Source organism: Hyla sarda, unplaced genomic scaffold (genome assembly GCF_029499605.1).
Source record: "Hyla sarda isolate aHylSar1 unplaced genomic scaffold, aHylSar1.hap1 scaffold_603, whole genome shotgun sequence".
NCBI classification, from domain to species: domain Eukaryota; kingdom Metazoa; phylum Chordata; class Amphibia; order Anura; family Hylidae; genus Hyla; species Hyla sarda.
The window spans coordinates 22,943-40,092 of record NW_026610618.1 but is presented as its reverse complement, the minus strand read 5'-3'; the positions used below and the strand labels follow the sequence as shown (position 1 = coordinate 40,092).

The 17,150-nt window shown below is 46.1% G+C and overlaps 8 non-coding genes across 8 annotated transcripts; all 8 read right to left on the bottom strand.

The window, feature by feature from the left end:
* Nucleotides 1-922: 922 nt before the first annotated feature.
* Nucleotides 923-1,113, bottom strand: LOC130340856 (U2 spliceosomal RNA). The gene has a single exon (XR_008880893.1). It is a non-coding gene; the product is annotated as a U2 spliceosomal RNA (small nuclear RNA).
* Nucleotides 1,114-3,202: 2,089 nt separating this feature from the next.
* Nucleotides 3,203-3,393, bottom strand: LOC130340855 (U2 spliceosomal RNA). The gene has a single exon (XR_008880892.1). It is a non-coding gene; the product is annotated as a U2 spliceosomal RNA (small nuclear RNA).
* Nucleotides 3,394-5,484: 2,091 nt separating this feature from the next.
* LOC130340854 (U2 spliceosomal RNA) lies at nt 5,485-5,675 on the bottom strand. Its single transcript, XR_008880891.1, has one exon. It is a non-coding gene; the product is annotated as a U2 spliceosomal RNA (small nuclear RNA).
* A 2,083-nt stretch (nt 5,676-7,758) lies between these two features.
* On the bottom strand, nt 7,759-7,949 carry LOC130340853 (U2 spliceosomal RNA). Its single transcript, XR_008880890.1, has one exon. It is a non-coding gene; the product is annotated as a U2 spliceosomal RNA (small nuclear RNA).
* Nucleotides 7,950-10,044: 2,095 nt separating this feature from the next.
* Nucleotides 10,045-10,235, bottom strand: LOC130340852 (U2 spliceosomal RNA). Its single transcript, XR_008880889.1, has one exon. It is a non-coding gene; the product is annotated as a U2 spliceosomal RNA (small nuclear RNA).
* Nucleotides 10,236-12,328: 2,093 nt separating this feature from the next.
* Nucleotides 12,329-12,519, bottom strand: LOC130340850 (U2 spliceosomal RNA). Its single transcript, XR_008880887.1, has one exon. It is a non-coding gene; the product is annotated as a U2 spliceosomal RNA (small nuclear RNA).
* Nucleotides 12,520-14,616: 2,097 nt separating this feature from the next.
* On the bottom strand, nt 14,617-14,807 carry LOC130340849 (U2 spliceosomal RNA). Its single transcript, XR_008880886.1, has one exon. It is a non-coding gene; the product is annotated as a U2 spliceosomal RNA (small nuclear RNA).
* A 2,093-nt stretch (nt 14,808-16,900) lies between these two features.
* Nucleotides 16,901-17,091, bottom strand: LOC130340847 (U2 spliceosomal RNA). Its single transcript, XR_008880885.1, has one exon. It is a non-coding gene; the product is annotated as a U2 spliceosomal RNA (small nuclear RNA).
* Between the last annotated feature and the right edge of the window lie 59 nt (nt 17,092-17,150).

The window sequence follows — 17,150 nt, the reverse complement described above, 5'->3', positions numbered from 1 at the left end:
TGTCGCACAGAAAGTTGCAGGCCAAATATGTGTGACATTTCTGCGACTTTAGCTTCTAGAGCATTTTTACAACATTATACATAGGTGCTGAATACATAAAAAGCGACTGTTCAGCGACAGACAAGTCGCATCGGCTGAAAGTAGGCCAGAATGTCAGTCCATGTTGGAGCAGGTTTAGATACAGTCTAAAGCATAGATCTCAAAGTCTGTGCACAGAATTTAGCAAGGGCCTCGCACCTTCTGATGCATCAGGTAGGTGCACAATAGCATAGCCTAACCCTCTGTACTTTGGTCTATATTGATGCGGGACATAGACAGCCAGCTGATGACCAATCCATTAGTGCAATGGATGGCTGGAAGCATTTGTCTTTGCCTTTGCAATACCACAGAAGCAATGCATGGTCAATGTACAGCAATGACACACCTGTGTGAACAGCCAGGAGACCCCCCCCCCCCCCCATGTTATGTTACATAGTTACATAGTTAGTACGGTCGAAAAAAGACATATGTCCATCACGTTCAACCAGGGAATTAAGGGGTAGGGGTGTGGCGCGATATTGGGGAAGGGATGAGATTTTATATTTCTTCATAAGCATTAATCTTATTTTGTCAATTAGGAACATTCAGCACCCACCCGCTATCAAGGCAGCTGCCTATCATGTCATGCCCTACCTGCACAGGTGTGCTGGCTACTCAAATGATCCAATTAAGGAGGCCATTTAGTCAGCAGCAGCAGAAGTCCTGTGCCTGGACGCTCCAACAGGGGCCAGACACAAGCAGAAGCAGAAGCAGCAGAAGCAGCAGCAGCACCACCTTTTGTTTTTTGGCTGCAGCAGCAGCAAGGCCCACAGGGCTGGCTAGCTGGCTAGCCAGCAAGCAGGTAGCAATGAAAGTAGGAATCTTTCTTTTTAACCCTGTAAGGGGGTGGTGCACTGTACCCGAAGATACTGCCATATCGGGTCAATGCATAGGGCGACGGAAGCAAGCTTCGAAATCGGCCCCCGTTCTCAAAAATCCATTTAATATATGGTCCCCAGATAGGGGACGTATCAGATATTAAACTGATAAGAACAGATACTACACTTGATCTTAGCCAAAAGGCCGAGAAGCGATAACCGTGAAAGGGGCGGGCCCAACAAGGTCCCCTTCATGGGCACTATCACTGCTTGCTGTCAGGGAGGCTGCCAGACAATTTTCCATGCACACTCTGGGCTGGGGGGCAGTCAACCACCAGTACACACAGCAGAACCTAAACCCATACCATTATTGCTAAGCAGCAAGACAGGGGCCCATTGCACTCCCACGGGGCCTTTTTAAATGCAATCCATAACCCGGATTTGCCAGGAACCCTTCTTACTCCTCCTACTTGCATGTGACACTGGGCTTAGGATCTGCATAGGAAACACACACACAAGCACACACCTACCTTTGTTGCCTGCAGATGCCTCCTTGGCTGTCCCCAAACGGTATCAAACCAACACCCACGGGAAGCTGTAAGCATAGAGGACATGCCTGCACCCCATTGGACTTACCTGTGTGGGTTAAATCCGGGTTATTTGACAACCTATGGCGGTGATGGTTCTGCTCAGGCAGAGCAGTGCTGATGCTCCTCATAAAGCTGTCGCTGCTGTGAAGGTTCTAGGTGACATCACAAATCCCTTTGGTTACATACACAACAAAGCTGGGTTGTTGTTGTTTACACTCTGCAAGGCCTGTGGAAGTGAGTGACATCATAGCACTGTAGTTCTGAGGGTTCAAGATGGATGCAACAATCTCCTGTTGCTTCTATGAAGGCCGTAATAGACGACATCACCAAACAGCTCCATAGTCACATACACAGCAAAGGAGAGATGTTGTTTACACCTAGTGATGTCAGTGGTATTGAGTGACATCACAGCACAGTGCTAAGGCTCCTGGGCCTGGACACAGCAGCGGCTGCAATATCTCAACGGAGAATACGTTTATATCTATGTGTGTGTGTGCGCATATATATTATATATATATATATATATATATATATATATATATATATTCTCCGCCGAAATCACTTTTAAACCCATTTCCACCTTTTTTTCCCTTCTCTTCCTCTTACTTTTTTTTCACGTTTTTTTACGTTTTTCTCCTTTTCGCCTCTTTTCTGGGCGTATTATTCTTCTTTTTCTTCTTTTTTTTCGTCTAATGCATACCCCATCAGTGCAGCAATGCTTATTCAATACCGCCAGCAGATGGAGACACTGGGGGATAATTTTCTAAGGATTTATACTGATTTTTCCTGTCTGAATTTGTCGCACAGAAAGTTGCAGGCCAAATATGTGTGACATTTCTGCGACTTTAGCTTCTAGAGCATTTTTACAACATTATACATAGGTGCTGAATACATAAAAAGCGACTGTTCAGCGACAGACAAGTCGCATCGGCTGAAAGTAGGCCAGAATGTCAGTCCATGTTGGAGCAGGTTTAGATACAGTCTAAAGCATAGATCTCAAAGTCTGTGCACAGAATTTAGCAAGGGCCTCGCACCTTCTGATGCATCAGGTAGGTGCACAATAGCATAGCCTAACCCTCTGTACTTTGGTCTATATTGATGCGGGACATAGACAGCCAGCTGATGACCAATCCATTAGTGCAATGGATGGCTGGAAGCATTTGTCTTTGCCTTTGCAATACCACAGAAGCAATGCATGGTCAATGTACAGCAATGACACACCTGTGTGAACAGCCAGGAGACCCCCCCCCCCCATGTTATGTTACATAGTTACATAGTTAGTACGGTCGAAAAAAGACATATGTCCATCACGTTCAACCAGGGAATTAAGGGGTAGGGGTGTGGCGCGATATTGGGGAAGGGATGAGATTTTATATTTCTTCATAAGCATTAATCTTATTTTGTCAATTAGGAACATTCAGCACCCACCCGCTATCAAGGCAGCTGCCTATCATGTCATGCCCTACCTGCACAGGTGTGCTGGCTACTCAAATGATCCAATTAAGGAGGCCATTTAGTCAGCAGCAGCAGAAGTCCTGTGCCTGGACGCTCCAACAGGGGCCAGACACAAGCAGAAGCAGAAGCAGCAGAAGCAGCAGCAGCACCACCTTTTGTTTTTTGGCTGCAGCAGCAGCAAGGCCCACAGGGCTGGCTAGCTGGCTAGCCAGCAAGCAGGTAGCAATGAAAGTAGGAATCTTTCTTTTTAACCCTGTAAGGGGGTGGTGCACTGTACCCGAAGATACTGCCATATCGGGTCAATGCATAGGGCGACGGAAGCAAGCTTCGAAATCGGCCCCCGTTCTCAAAAATCCATTTAATATATGGTCCCCAGATAGGGGACGTATCAGATATTAAACTGATAAGAACAGATACTACACTTGATCTTAGCCAAAAGGCCGAGAAGCGATAACCGTGAAAGGGGCGGGCCCAACAAGGTCCCCTTCATGGGCACTATCACTGCTTGCTGTCAGGGAGGCTGCCAGACAATTTTCCATGCACACTCTGGGCTGGGGGGCAGTCAACCACCAGTACACACAGCAGAACCTAAACCCATACCATTATTGCTAAGCAGCAAGACAGGGGCCCATTGCACTCCCACGGGGCCTTTTTAAATGCAATCCATAACCCGGATTTGCCAGGAACCCTTCTTACTCCTCCTACTTGCATGTGACACTGGGCTTAGGATCTGCATAGGAAACACACACACAAGCACACACCTACCTTTGTTGCCTGCAGATGCCTCCTTGGCTGTCCCCAAACGGTATCAAACCAACACCCACGGGAAGCTGTAAGCATAGAGGACATGCCTGCACCCCATTGGACTTACCTGTGTGGGTTAAATCCGGGTTATTTGACAACCTATGGCGGTGATGGTTCTGCTCAGGCAGAGCAGTGCTGATGCTCCTCATAAAGCTGTCGCTGCTGTGAAGGTTCTAGGTGACATCACAAATCCCTTTGGTTACATACACAACAAAGCTGGGTTGTTGTTGTTTACACTCTGCAAGGCCTGTGGAAGTGAGTGACATCATAGCACTGTAGTTCTGAGGGTTCAAGATGGATGCAACAATCTCCTGTTGCTTCTATGAAGGCCGTAATAGACGACATCACCAAACAGCTCCATAGTCACATACACAGCAAAGGAGAGATGTTGTTTACACCTAGTGATGTCAGTGGTATTGAGTGACATCACAGCACAGTGCTAAGGCTCCTGGGCCTGGACACAGCAGCGGCTGCAATATCTCAACGGAGAATACGTTTATATCTATGTGTGTGTGTGCGCATATATATATATATATATATATATATATATATATATATATTATATATTCTCCGCCGAAATCACTTTTAAACCCATTTCCACCTTTTTTTCCCTTCTCTTCCTCTTACTTTTTTTTCACGTTTTTTTACGTTTTTCTCCTTTTCGCCTCTTTTCTGGGCGTATTATTCTTCTTTTTCTTCTTTTTTTTCGTCTAATGCATACCCCATCAGTGCAGCAATGCTTATTCAATACCGCCAGCAGATGGAGACACTGGGGGATAATTTTCTAAGGATTTATACTGATTTTTCCTGTCTGAATTTGTCGCACAGAAAGTTGCAGGCCAAATATGTGTGACATTTCTGCGACTTTAGCTTCTAGAGCATTTTTACAACATTATACATAGGTGCTGAATACATAAAAAGCGACTGTTCAGCGACAGACAAGTCGCATCGGCTGAAAGTAGGCCAGAATGTCAGTCCATGTTGGAGCAGGTTTAGATACAGTCTAAAGCATAGATCTCAAAGTCTGTGCACAGAATTTAGCAAGGGCCTCGCACCTTCTGATGCATCAGGTAGGTGCACAATAGCATAGCCTAACCCTCTGTACTTTGGTCTATATTGATGCGGGACATAGACAGCCAGCTGATGACCAATCCATTAGTGCAATGGATGGCTGGAAGCATTTGTCTTTGCCTTTGCAATACCACAGAAGCAATGCATGGTCAATGTACAGCAATGACACACCTGTGTGAACAGCCAGGAGACCCCCCCCCCCCCCATGTTATGTTACATAGTTACATAGTTAGTACGGTCGAAAAAAGACATATGTCCATCACGTTCAACCAGGGAATTAAGGGGTAGGGGTGTGGCGCGATATTGGGGAAGGGATGAGATTTTATATTTCTTCATAAGCATTAATCTTATTTTGTCAATTAGGAACATTCAGCACCCACCCGCTATCAAGGCAGCTGCCTATCATGTCATGCCCTACCTGCACAGGTGTGCTGGCTACTCAAATGATCCAATTAAGGAGGCCATTTAGTCAGCAGCAGCAGAAGTCCTGTGCCTGGACGCTCCAACAGGGGCCAGACACAAGCAGAAGCAGAAGCAGCAGAAGCAGCAGCAGCACCACCTTTTGTTTTTTGGCTGCAGCAGCAGCAAGGCCCACAGGGCTGGCTAGCTGGCTAGCCAGCAAGCAGGTAGCAATGAAAGTAGGAATCTTTCTTTTTAACCCTGTAAGGGGGTGGTGCACTGTACCCGAAGATACTGCCATATCGGGTCAATGCATAGGGCGACGGAAGCAAGCTTCGAAATCGGCCCCCGTTCTCAAAAATCCATTTAATATATGGTCCCCAGATAGGGGACGTATCAGATATTAAACTGATAAGAACAGATACTACACTTGATCTTAGCCAAAAGGCCGAGAAGCGATAACCGTGAAAGGGGCGGGCCCAACAAGGTCCCCTTCATGGGCACTATCACTGCTTGCTGTCAGGGAGGCTGCCAGACAATTTTCCATGCACACTCTGGGCTGGGGGGCAGTCAACCACCAGTACACACAGCAGAACCTAAACCCATACCATTATTGCTAAGCAGCAAGACAGGGGCCCATTGCACTCCCACGGGGCCTTTTTAAATGCAATCCATAACCCGGATTTGCCAGGAACCCTTCTTACTCCTCCTACTTGCATGTGACACTGGGCTTAGGATCTGCATAGGAAACACACACACAAGCACACACCTACCTTTGTTGCCTGCAGATGCCTCCTTGGCTGTCCCCAAACGGTATCAAACCAACACCCACGGGAAGCTGTAAGCATAGAGGACATGCCTGCACCCCATTGGACTTACCTGTGTGGGTTAAATCCGGGTTATTTGACAACCTATGGCGGTGATGGTTCTGCTCAGGCAGAGCAGTGCTGATGCTCCTCATAAAGCTGTCGCTGCTGTGAAGGTTCTAGGTGACATCACAAATCCCTTTGGTTACATACACAACAAAGCTGGGTTGTTGTTGTTTACACTCTGCAAGGCCTGTGGAAGTGAGTGACATCATAGCACTGTAGTTCTGAGGGTTCAAGATCTCCTGTTGCTTCTATGAAGGCCGTAATAGACGACATCACCAAACAGCTCCATAGTCACATACACAGCAAAGGAGAGATGTTGTTTACACCTAGTGATGTCAGTGGTATTGAGTGACATCACAGCACAGTGCTAAGGCTCCTGGGCCTGGACACAGCAGCGGCTGCAATATCTCAACGGAGAATACGTTTATATCTATGTGTGTGTGTGCGCATATATATATATATATATATATATATATATATATATATATATATATATATTTCTCCGCCGAAATCACTTTTAAACCCATTTCCACCTTTTTTTCCCTTCTCTTCCTCTTACTTTTTTTTCACGTTTTTTTACGTTTTTCTCCTTTTCGCCTCTTTTCTGGGCGTATTATTCTTCTTTTTCTTCTTTTTTTTCGTCTAATGCATACCCCATCAGTGCAGCAATGCTTATTCAATACCGCCAGCAGATGGAGACACTGGGGGATAATTTTCTAAGGATTTATACTGATTTTTCCTGTCTGAATTTGTCGCACAGAAAGTTGCAGGCCAAATATGTGTGACATTTCTGCGACTTTAGCTTCTAGAGCATTTTTACAACATTATACATAGGTGCTGAATACATAAAAAGCGACTGTTCAGCGACAGACAAGTCGCATCGGCTGAAAGTAGGCCAGAATGTCAGTCCATGTTGGAGCAGGTTTAGATACAGTCTAAAGCATAGATCTCAAAGTCTGTGCACAGAATTTAGCAAGGGCCTCGCACCTTCTGATGCATCAGGTAGGTGCACAATAGCATAGCCTAACCCTCTGTACTTTGGTCTATATTGATGCGGGACATAGACAGCCAGCTGATGACCAATCCATTAGTGCAATGGATGGCTGGAAGCATTTGTCTTTGCCTTTGCAATACCACAGAAGCAATGCATGGTCAATGTACAGCAATGACACACCTGTGTGAACAGCCAGGAGACCCCCCCCCCCCCCATGTTATGTTACATAGTTACATAGTTAGTACGGTCGAAAAAAGACATATGTCCATCACGTTCAACCAGGGAATTAAGGGGTAGGGGTGTGGCGCGATATTGGGGAAGGGATGAGATTTTATATTTCTTCATAAGCATTAATCTTATTTTGTCAATTAGGAACATTCAGCACCCACCCGCTATCAAGGCAGCTGCCTATCATGTCATGCCCTACCTGCACAGGTGTGCTGGCTACTCAAATGATCCAATTAAGGAGGCCATTTAGTCAGCAGCAGCAGAAGTCCTGTGCCTGGACGCTCCAACAGGGGCCAGACACAAGCAGAAGCAGAAGCAGCAGAAGCAGCAGCAGCACCACCTTTTGTTTTTTGGCTGCAGCAGCAGCAAGGCCCACAGGGCTGGCTAGCTGGCTAGCCAGCAAGCAGGTAGCAATGAAAGTAGGAATCTTTCTTTTTAACCCTGTAAGGGGGTGGTGCACTGTACCCGAAGATACTGCCATATCGGGTCAATGCATAGGGCGACGGAAGCAAGCTTCGAAATCGGCCCCCGTTCTCAAAAATCCATTTAATATATGGTCCCCAGATAGGGGACGTATCAGATATTAAACTGATAAGAACAGATACTACACTTGATCTTAGCCAAAAGGCCGAGAAGCGATAACCGTGAAAGGGGCGGGCCCAACAAGGTCCCCTTCATGGGCACTATCACTGCTTGCTGTCAGGGAGGCTGCCAGACAATTTTCCATGCACACTCTGGGCTGGGGGGCAGTCAACCACCAGTACACACAGCAGAACCTAAACCCATACCATTATTGCTAAGCAGCAAGACAGGGGCCCATTGCACTCCCACGGGGCCTTTTTAAATGCAATCCATAACCCGGATTTGCCAGGAACCCTTCTTACTCCTCCTACTTGCATGTGACACTGGGCTTAGGATCTGCATAGGAAACACACACACAAGCACACACCTACCTTTGTTGCCTGCAGATGCCTCCTTGGCTGTCCCCAAACGGTATCAAACCAACACCCACGGGAAGCTGTAAGCATAGAGGACATGCCTGCACCCCATTGGACTTACCTGTGTGGGTTAAATCCGGGTTATTTGACAACCTATGGCGGTGATGGTTCTGCTCAGGCAGAGCAGTGCTGATGCTCCTCATAAAGCTGTCGCTGCTGTGAAGGTTCTAGGTGACATCACAAATCCCTTTGGTTACATACACAACAAAGCTGGGTTGTTGTTGTTTACACTCTGCAAGGCCTGTGGAAGTGAGTGACATCATAGCACTGTAGTTCTGAGGGTTCAAGATGGATGCAACAATCTCCTGTTGCTTCTATGAAGGCCGTAATAGACGACATCACCAAACAGCTCCATAGTCACATACACAGCAAAGGAGAGATGTTGTTTACACCTAGTGATGTCAGTGGTATTGAGTGACATCACAGCACAGTGCTAAGGCTCCTGGGCCTGGACACAGCAGCGGCTGCAATATCTCAACGGAGAATACGTTTATATCTATGTGTGTGTGTGCGCATATATATATATATATATATATATATATATATATATATATATATATATATATATTTCTCCGCCGAAATCACTTTTAAACCCATTTCCACCTTTTTTTCCCTTCTCTTCCTCTTACTTTTTTTTCACGTTTTTTTACGTTTTTCTCCTTTTCGCCTCTTTTCTGGGCGTATTATTCTTCTTTTTCTTCTTTTTTTTCGTCTAATGCATACCCCATCAGTGCAGCAATGCTTATTCAATACCGCCAGCAGATGGAGACACTGGGGGATAATTTTCTAAGGATTTATACTGATTTTTCCTGTCTGAATTTGTCGCACAGAAAGTTGCAGGCCAAATATGTGTGACATTTCTGCGACTTTAGCTTCTAGAGCATTTTTACAACATTATACATAGGTGCTGAATACATAAAAAGCGACTGTTCAGCGACAGACAAGTCGCATCGGCTGAAAGTAGGCCAGAATGTCAGTCCATGTTGGAGCAGGTTTAGATACAGTCTAAAGCATAGATCTCAAAGTCTGTGCACAGAATTTAGCAAGGGCCTCGCACCTTCTGATGCATCAGGTAGGTGCACAATAGCATAGCCTAACCCTCTGTACTTTGGTCTATATTGATGCGGGACATAGACAGCCAGCTGATGACCAATCCATTAGTGCAATGGATGGCTGGAAGCATTTGTCTTTGCCTTTGCAATACCACAGAAGCAATGCATGGTCAATGTACAGCAATGACACACCTGTGTGAACAGCCAGGAGACCCCCCCCCCATGTTATGTTACATAGTTACATAGTTAGTACGGTCGAAAAAAGACATATGTCCATCACGTTCAACCAGGGAATTAAGGGGTAGGGGTGTGGCGCGATATTGGGGAAGGGATGAGATTTTATATTTCTTCATAAGCATTAATCTTATTTTGTCAATTAGGAACATTCAGCACCCACCCGCTATCAAGGCAGCTGCCTATCATGTCATGCCCTACCTGCACAGGTGTGCTGGCTACTCAAATGATCCAATTAAGGAGGCCATTTAGTCAGCAGCAGCAGAAGTCCTGTGCCTGGACGCTCCAACAGGGGCCAGACACAAGCAGAAGCAGAAGCAGCAGAAGCAGCAGCAGCACCACCTTTTGTTTTTTGGCTGCAGCAGCAGCAAGGCCCACAGGGCTGGCTAGCTGGCTAGCCAGCAAGCAGGTAGCAATGAAAGTAGGAATCTTTCTTTTTAACCCTGTAAGGGGGTGGTGCACTGTACCCGAAGATACTGCCATATCGGGTCAATGCATAGGGCGACGGAAGCAAGCTTCGAAATCGGCCCCCGTTCTCAAAAATCCATTTAATATATGGTCCCCAGATAGGGGACGTATCAGATATTAAACTGATAAGAACAGATACTACACTTGATCTTAGCCAAAAGGCCGAGAAGCGATAACCGTGAAAGGGGCGGGCCCAACAAGGTCCCCTTCATGGGCACTATCACTGCTTGCTGTCAGGGAGGCTGCCAGACAATTTTCCATGCACACTCTGGGCTGGGGGGCAGTCAACCACCAGTACACACAGCAGAACCTAAACCCATACCATTATTGCTAAGCAGCAAGACAGGGGCCCATTGCACTCCCACGGGGCCTTTTTAAATGCAATCCATAACCCGGATTTGCCAGGAACCCTTCTTACTCCTCCTACTTGCATGTGACACTGGGCTTAGGATCTGCATAGGAAACACACACACAAGCACACACCTACCTTTGTTGCCTGCAGATGCCTCCTTGGCTGTCCCCAAACGGTATCAAACCAACACCCACGGGAAGCTGTAAGCATAGAGGACATGCCTGCACCCCATTGGACTTACCTGTGTGGGTTAAATCCGGGTTATTTGACAACCTATGGCGGTGATGGTTCTGCTCAGGCAGAGCAGTGCTGATGCTCCTCATAAAGCTGTCGCTGCTGTGAAGGTTCTAGGTGACATCACAAATCCCTTTGGTTACATACACAACAAAGCTGGGTTGTTGTTGTTTACACTCTGCAAGGCCTGTGGAAGTGAGTGACATCATAGCACTGTAGTTCTGAGGGTTCAAGATGGATGCAACAATCTCCTGTTGCTTCTATGAAGGCCGTAATAGACGACATCACCAAACAGCTCCATAGTCACATACACAGCAAAGGAGAGATGTTGTTTACACCTAGTGATGTCAGTGGTATTGAGTGACATCACAGCACAGTGCTAAGGCTCCTGGGCCTGGACACAGCAGCGGCTGCAATATCTCAACGGAGAATACGTTTATATCTATGTGTGTGTGTGCGCATATATATATATATATATATATATATATATATATATATATATATATATATATTTCTCCGCCGAAATCACTTTTAAACCCATTTCCACCTTTTTTTCCCTTCTCTTCCTCTTACTTTTTTTTCACGTTTTTTTACGTTTTTCTCCTTTTCGCCTCTTTTCTGGGCGTATTATTCTTCTTTTTCTTCTTTTTTTTCGTCTAATGCATACCCCATCAGTGCAGCAATGCTTATTCAATACCGCCAGCAGATGGAGACACTGGGGGATAATTTTCTAAGGATTTATACTGATTTTTCCTGTCTGAATTTGTCGCACAGAAAGTTGCAGGCCAAATATGTGTGACATTTCTGCGACTTTAGCTTCTAGAGCATTTTTACAACATTATACATAGGTGCTGAATACATAAAAAGCGACTGTTCAGCGACAGACAAGTCGCATCGGCTGAAAGTAGGCCAGAATGTCAGTCCATGTTGGAGCAGGTTTAGATACAGTCTAAAGCATAGATCTCAAAGTCTGTGCACAGAATTTAGCAAGGGCCTCGCACCTTCTGATGCATCAGGTAGGTGCACAATAGCATAGCCTAACCCTCTGTACTTTGGTCTATATTGATGCGGGACATAGACAGCCAGCTGATGACCAATCCATTAGTGCAATGGATGGCTGGAAGCATTTGTCTTTGCCTTTGCAATACCACAGAAGCAATGCATGGTCAATGTACAGCAATGACACACCTGTGTGAACAGCCAGGAGACCCCCCCCCCATGTTATGTTACATAGTTACATAGTTAGTACGGTCGAAAAAAGACATATGTCCATCACGTTCAACCAGGGAATTAAGGGGTAGGGGTGTGGCGCGATATTGGGGAAGGGATGAGATTTTATATTTCTTCATAAGCATTAATCTTATTTTGTCAATTAGGAACATTCAGCACCCACCCGCTATCAAGGCAGCTGCCTATCATGTCATGCCCTACCTGCACAGGTGTGCTGGCTACTCAAATGATCCAATTAAGGAGGCCATTTAGTCAGCAGCAGCAGAAGTCCTGTGCCTGGACGCTCCAACAGGGGCCAGACACAAGCAGAAGCAGAAGCAGCAGAAGCAGCAGCAGCACCACCTTTTGTTTTTTGGCTGCAGCAGCAGCAAGGCCCACAGGGCTGGCTAGCTGGCTAGCCAGCAAGCAGGTAGCAATGAAAGTAGGAATCTTTCTTTTTAACCCTGTAAGGGGGTGGTGCACTGTACCCGAAGATACTGCCATATCGGGTCAATGCATAGGGCGACGGAAGCAAGCTTCGAAATCGGCCCCCGTTCTCAAAAATCCATTTAATATATGGTCCCCAGATAGGGGACGTATCAGATATTAAACTGATAAGAACAGATACTACACTTGATCTTAGCCAAAAGGCCGAGAAGCGATAACCGTGAAAGGGGCGGGCCCAACAAGGTCCCCTTCATGGGCACTATCACTGCTTGCTGTCAGGGAGGCTGCCAGACAATTTTCCATGCACACTCTGGGCTGGGGGGCAGTCAACCACCAGTACACACAGCAGAACCTAAACCCATACCATTATTGCTAAGCAGCAAGACAGGGGCCCATTGCACTCCCACGGGGCCTTTTTAAATGCAATCCATAACCCGGATTTGCCAGGAACCCTTCTTACTCCTCCTACTTGCATGTGACACTGGGCTTAGGATCTGCATAGGAAACACACACACAAGCACACACCTACCTTTGTTGCCTGCAGATGCCTCCTTGGCTGTCCCCAAACGGTATCAAACCAACACCCACGGGATGCTGTAAGCATAGAGGACATGCCTGCACCCCATTGGACTTACCTGTGTGGGTTAAATCCGGGTTATTTGACAACCTATGGCGGTGATGGTTCTGCTCAGGCAGAGCAGTGCTGATGCTCCTCATAAAGCTGTCGCTGCTGTGAAGGTTCTAGGTGACATCACAAATCCCTTTGGTTACATACACAACAAAGCTGGGTTGTTGTTGTTTACACTCTGCAAGGCCTGTGGAAGTGAGTGACATCATAGCACTGTAGTTCTGAGGGTTCAAGATGGATGCAACAATCTCCTGTTGCTTCTATGAAGGCCGTAATAGACGACATCACCAAACAGCTCCATAGTCACATACACAGCAAAGGAGAGATGTTGTTTACACCTAGTGATGTCAGTGGTATTGAGTGACATCACAGCACAGTGCTAAGGCTCCTGGGCCTGGACACAGCAGCGGCTGCAATATCTCAACGGAGAATACGTTTATATCTATGTGTGTGTGTGCGCATATATATATATATATATATATATATATATATATATATATATATATATATATATTTCTCCGCCGAAATCACTTTTAAACCCATTTCCACCTTTTTTTCCCTTCTCTTCCTCTTACTTTTTTTTCACGTTTTTTTACGTTTTTCTCCTTTTCGCCTCTTTTCTGGGCGTATTATTCTTCTTTTTCTTCTTTTTTTTCGTCTAATGCATACCCCATCAGTGCAGCAATGCTTATTCAATACCGCCAGCAGATGGAGACACTGGGGGATAATTTTCTAAGGATTTATACTGATTTTTCCTGTCTGAATTTGTCGCACAGAAAGTTGCAGGCCAAATATGTGTGACATTTCTGCGACTTTAGCTTCTAGAGCATTTTTACAACATTATACATAGGTGCTGAATACATAAAAAGCGACTGTTCAGCGACAGACAAGTCGCATCGGCTGAAAGTAGGCCAGAATGTCAGTCCATGTTGGAGCAGGTTTAGATACAGTCTAAAGCATAGATCTCAAAGTCTGTGCACAGAATTTAGCAAGGGCCTCGCACCTTCTGATGCATCAGGTAGGTGCACAATAGCATAGCCTAACCCTCTGTACTTTGGTCTATATTGATGCGGGACATAGACAGCCAGCTGATGACCAATCCATTAGTGCAATGGATGGCTGGAAGCATTTGTCTTTGCCTTTGCAATACCACAGAAGCAATGCATGGTCAATGTACAGCAATGACACACCTGTGTGAACAGCCAGGAGACCCCCCCCCCATGTTATGTTACATAGTTACATAGTTAGTACGGTCGAAAAAAGACATATGTCCATCACGTTCAACCAGGGAATTAAGGGGTAGGGGTGTGGCGCGATATTGGGGAAGGGATGAGATTTTATATTTCTTCATAAGCATTAATCTTATTTTGTCAATTAGGAACATTCAGCACCCACCCGCTATCAAGGCAGCTGCCTATCATGTCATGCCCTACCTGCACAGGTGTGCTGGCTACTCAAATGATCCAATTAAGGAGGCCATTTAGTCAGCAGCAGCAGAAGTCCTGTGCCTGGACGCTCCAACAGGGGCCAGACACAAGAAGCAGAAGCAGAAGCAGCAGAAGCAGCAGCAGCACCACCTTTTGTTTTTTGGCTGCAGCAGCAGCAAGGCCCACAGGGCTGGCTAGCTGGCTAGCCAGCAAGCAGGTAGCAATGAAAGTAGGAATCTTTCTTTTTAACCCTGTAAGGGGTGGTGCACTGTACCCGAAGATACTGCCATATCGGGTCAATGCATAGGGCGACGGAAGCAAGCTTCGAAATCGGCCCCCGTTCTCAAAAATCCATTTAATATATGGTCCCCAGATAGGGGACGTATCAGATATTAAACTGATAAGAACAGATACTACACTTGATCTTAGCCAAAAGGCCGAGAAGCGATAACCCGTGAAAGGGGCGGGCCCAACAAGGTCCCCTTCATGGGCACTATCACTGCTTGCTGTCAGGGAGGCTGCCAGACAATTTTTCCATGCACACTCTGGGCTGGGGGGCAGTCAACCACAGTACACACAGCAGAACCTAAACCCATACCATTATTGCTAAGCAGCAAGACAGGGGCCCATTGCACTCCCACGGGGCCTTTTTAAATGCAATCCATAACCCAGGATTTGCCAGGAACCCTCTTACTCCTCCTACTTGCATGTGACACTGGGCTTAGGATCTGCATAGGAAACACACAACACAAGCACACACCTACCTTTGTTGCCTGCAGATGCCTCCTTGGCTGTCCCCAAACGGTATCAAACCAACACCACGGGAAGCTGTAAGCATAGAGGACATGCTGCACCCCATTGGACTTACCTGTGTGGGTAAATCCGGGTTATTTGACAACCTATGGCGGTGATGGTTCTGCTCAGGCAGAGCAGTGCTGATGCTCCTCATAAAGCTGTCGCTGCTGTGAAGGTTCTAGGTGACATCACAATTCCCCTTTGGTTACATACACAACAAAGCTGGTTGTTGTTGTTTACACTCTGCAAGGCCTGTGGAAGTGAGTGACATCATAGCACTGTAGTTCTGAGGGTTCAAGATGGATGCAACAATCTCCTGTTGCTTCTATGAAGGCCGTAATAGACGACATCACCAAACAGCTCCATAGTCACATACACAGCAAAGGAGAGATGTTGTTTACACCTAGTGATGTCAGTGGTATTGAGTGACATCACAGCACAGTGCTAAGGCTCCTGGGCCTGGACACAGCAGCGGCTGCAATATCTCAACGGAGAATACGTTTATATCTATGTGTGTGTGTGCGCATATATATATATATATATATATATATATATATATATATATATATATATATATATATTTCTCCGCCGAAATCACTTTTAAACCATTTCCACCTTTTTTTCCCTTCTCTTCCTCTTACTTTTTTTTCACGTTTTTTTACGTTTTTCCTCCTTTTCGCCTCTTTTCTGGGCGTATTATTCTTCTTTTTCTTCTTTTTTTTCGTCTAATGCATACCCCATCAGTGCAGCAATGCTTATTCAATACCGCCAGCAGATGGAGACACTGGGGGATAATTTTCTAAGGATTTATACTGATTTTTCCAGTCTGAATTGTCGCCACAGAAAGTTGCAGGCCAAATATGTGTGACATTTCTGCGACTTTAGCTTCTAGAGCATTTTTACAACATTATACATAGGTGCTGAATACATAAAAAGCGACTGTTCAGCGACAGACAAGTCGCATCGGCTGAAAGTAGGCCAGAATGTCAGTCCATGTTGGAGCAGTTTAGATACAGTCTAAAGCATAGATCTCAAAGTCTGTGCACAGAATTTAGCAAGGGCCTCGCACCTTCTGATGCATCAGGTAGGTGCACAATAGCATAGCCTAACCCTCTGTACTTTGGTCTATATTGATGCGGGACATAGACAGCCAGCTGATGACCAATCCATTAGTGCAATGGATGGCTGAAGCATTTGTCTTTGCCTTTGCAATACCACAGAAGCAATGCATGGTCAATGTACAGCAATGACACACCTGTGTGAACAGCCAGGAGACCCCCCCCCCATGTTATGTTACATAGTTACATAGTTAGTACGGTCGAAAAAAGACATATGTCCATCACGTTCAACCAGGGAATTAAGGGGTAGGGGTGTGGCGCGATATTGGGGAAGGGATGAGATTTTATATTTCTTCATAAGCATTAATCTTATTTTGTCAATTAGGAACATTCAGCACCCACCCGCTATCAAGGCAGCTGCCTATCATGTCATGCCCTACCTGCACAGGTGTGCTGGCTACTCAAATGATCCAATTAAGGAGGCCATTTAGTCAGCAGCAGCAGAAGTCCTGTGCCTGGACGCTCCAACAGGGGCCAGACACAAGCAGAAGCAGAAGCAGCAGAAGCAGCAGCAGCACCACCTTTTGTTTTTTGGCTGCAGCAGCAGCAAGGCCCACAGGGCTGGCTAGCTGGCTAGCCAGCAAGCAGGTAGCAATGAAAGTAGGAATCTTTCTTTTAACCCTGTAAGGGGGTGGTGCACTGTACCCGAAGATACTGCCATATCGGGTCAATGCATAGGGCGACGGAAGCAAGCTTCGAAATCGGCCCCCGTTCTCAAAAATCCATTTAATATATGGTCCCCAGATAGGGGACGTATCAGATATTAAACTGATAAGAACAGATACTACACTTGATCTTAGCCAAAAGGCCGAGAAGCGATAACCGTGAAAGGGGCGGGCCCAACAAGGTCCCCTTCATGGGCACTATCACTGCTTGCTG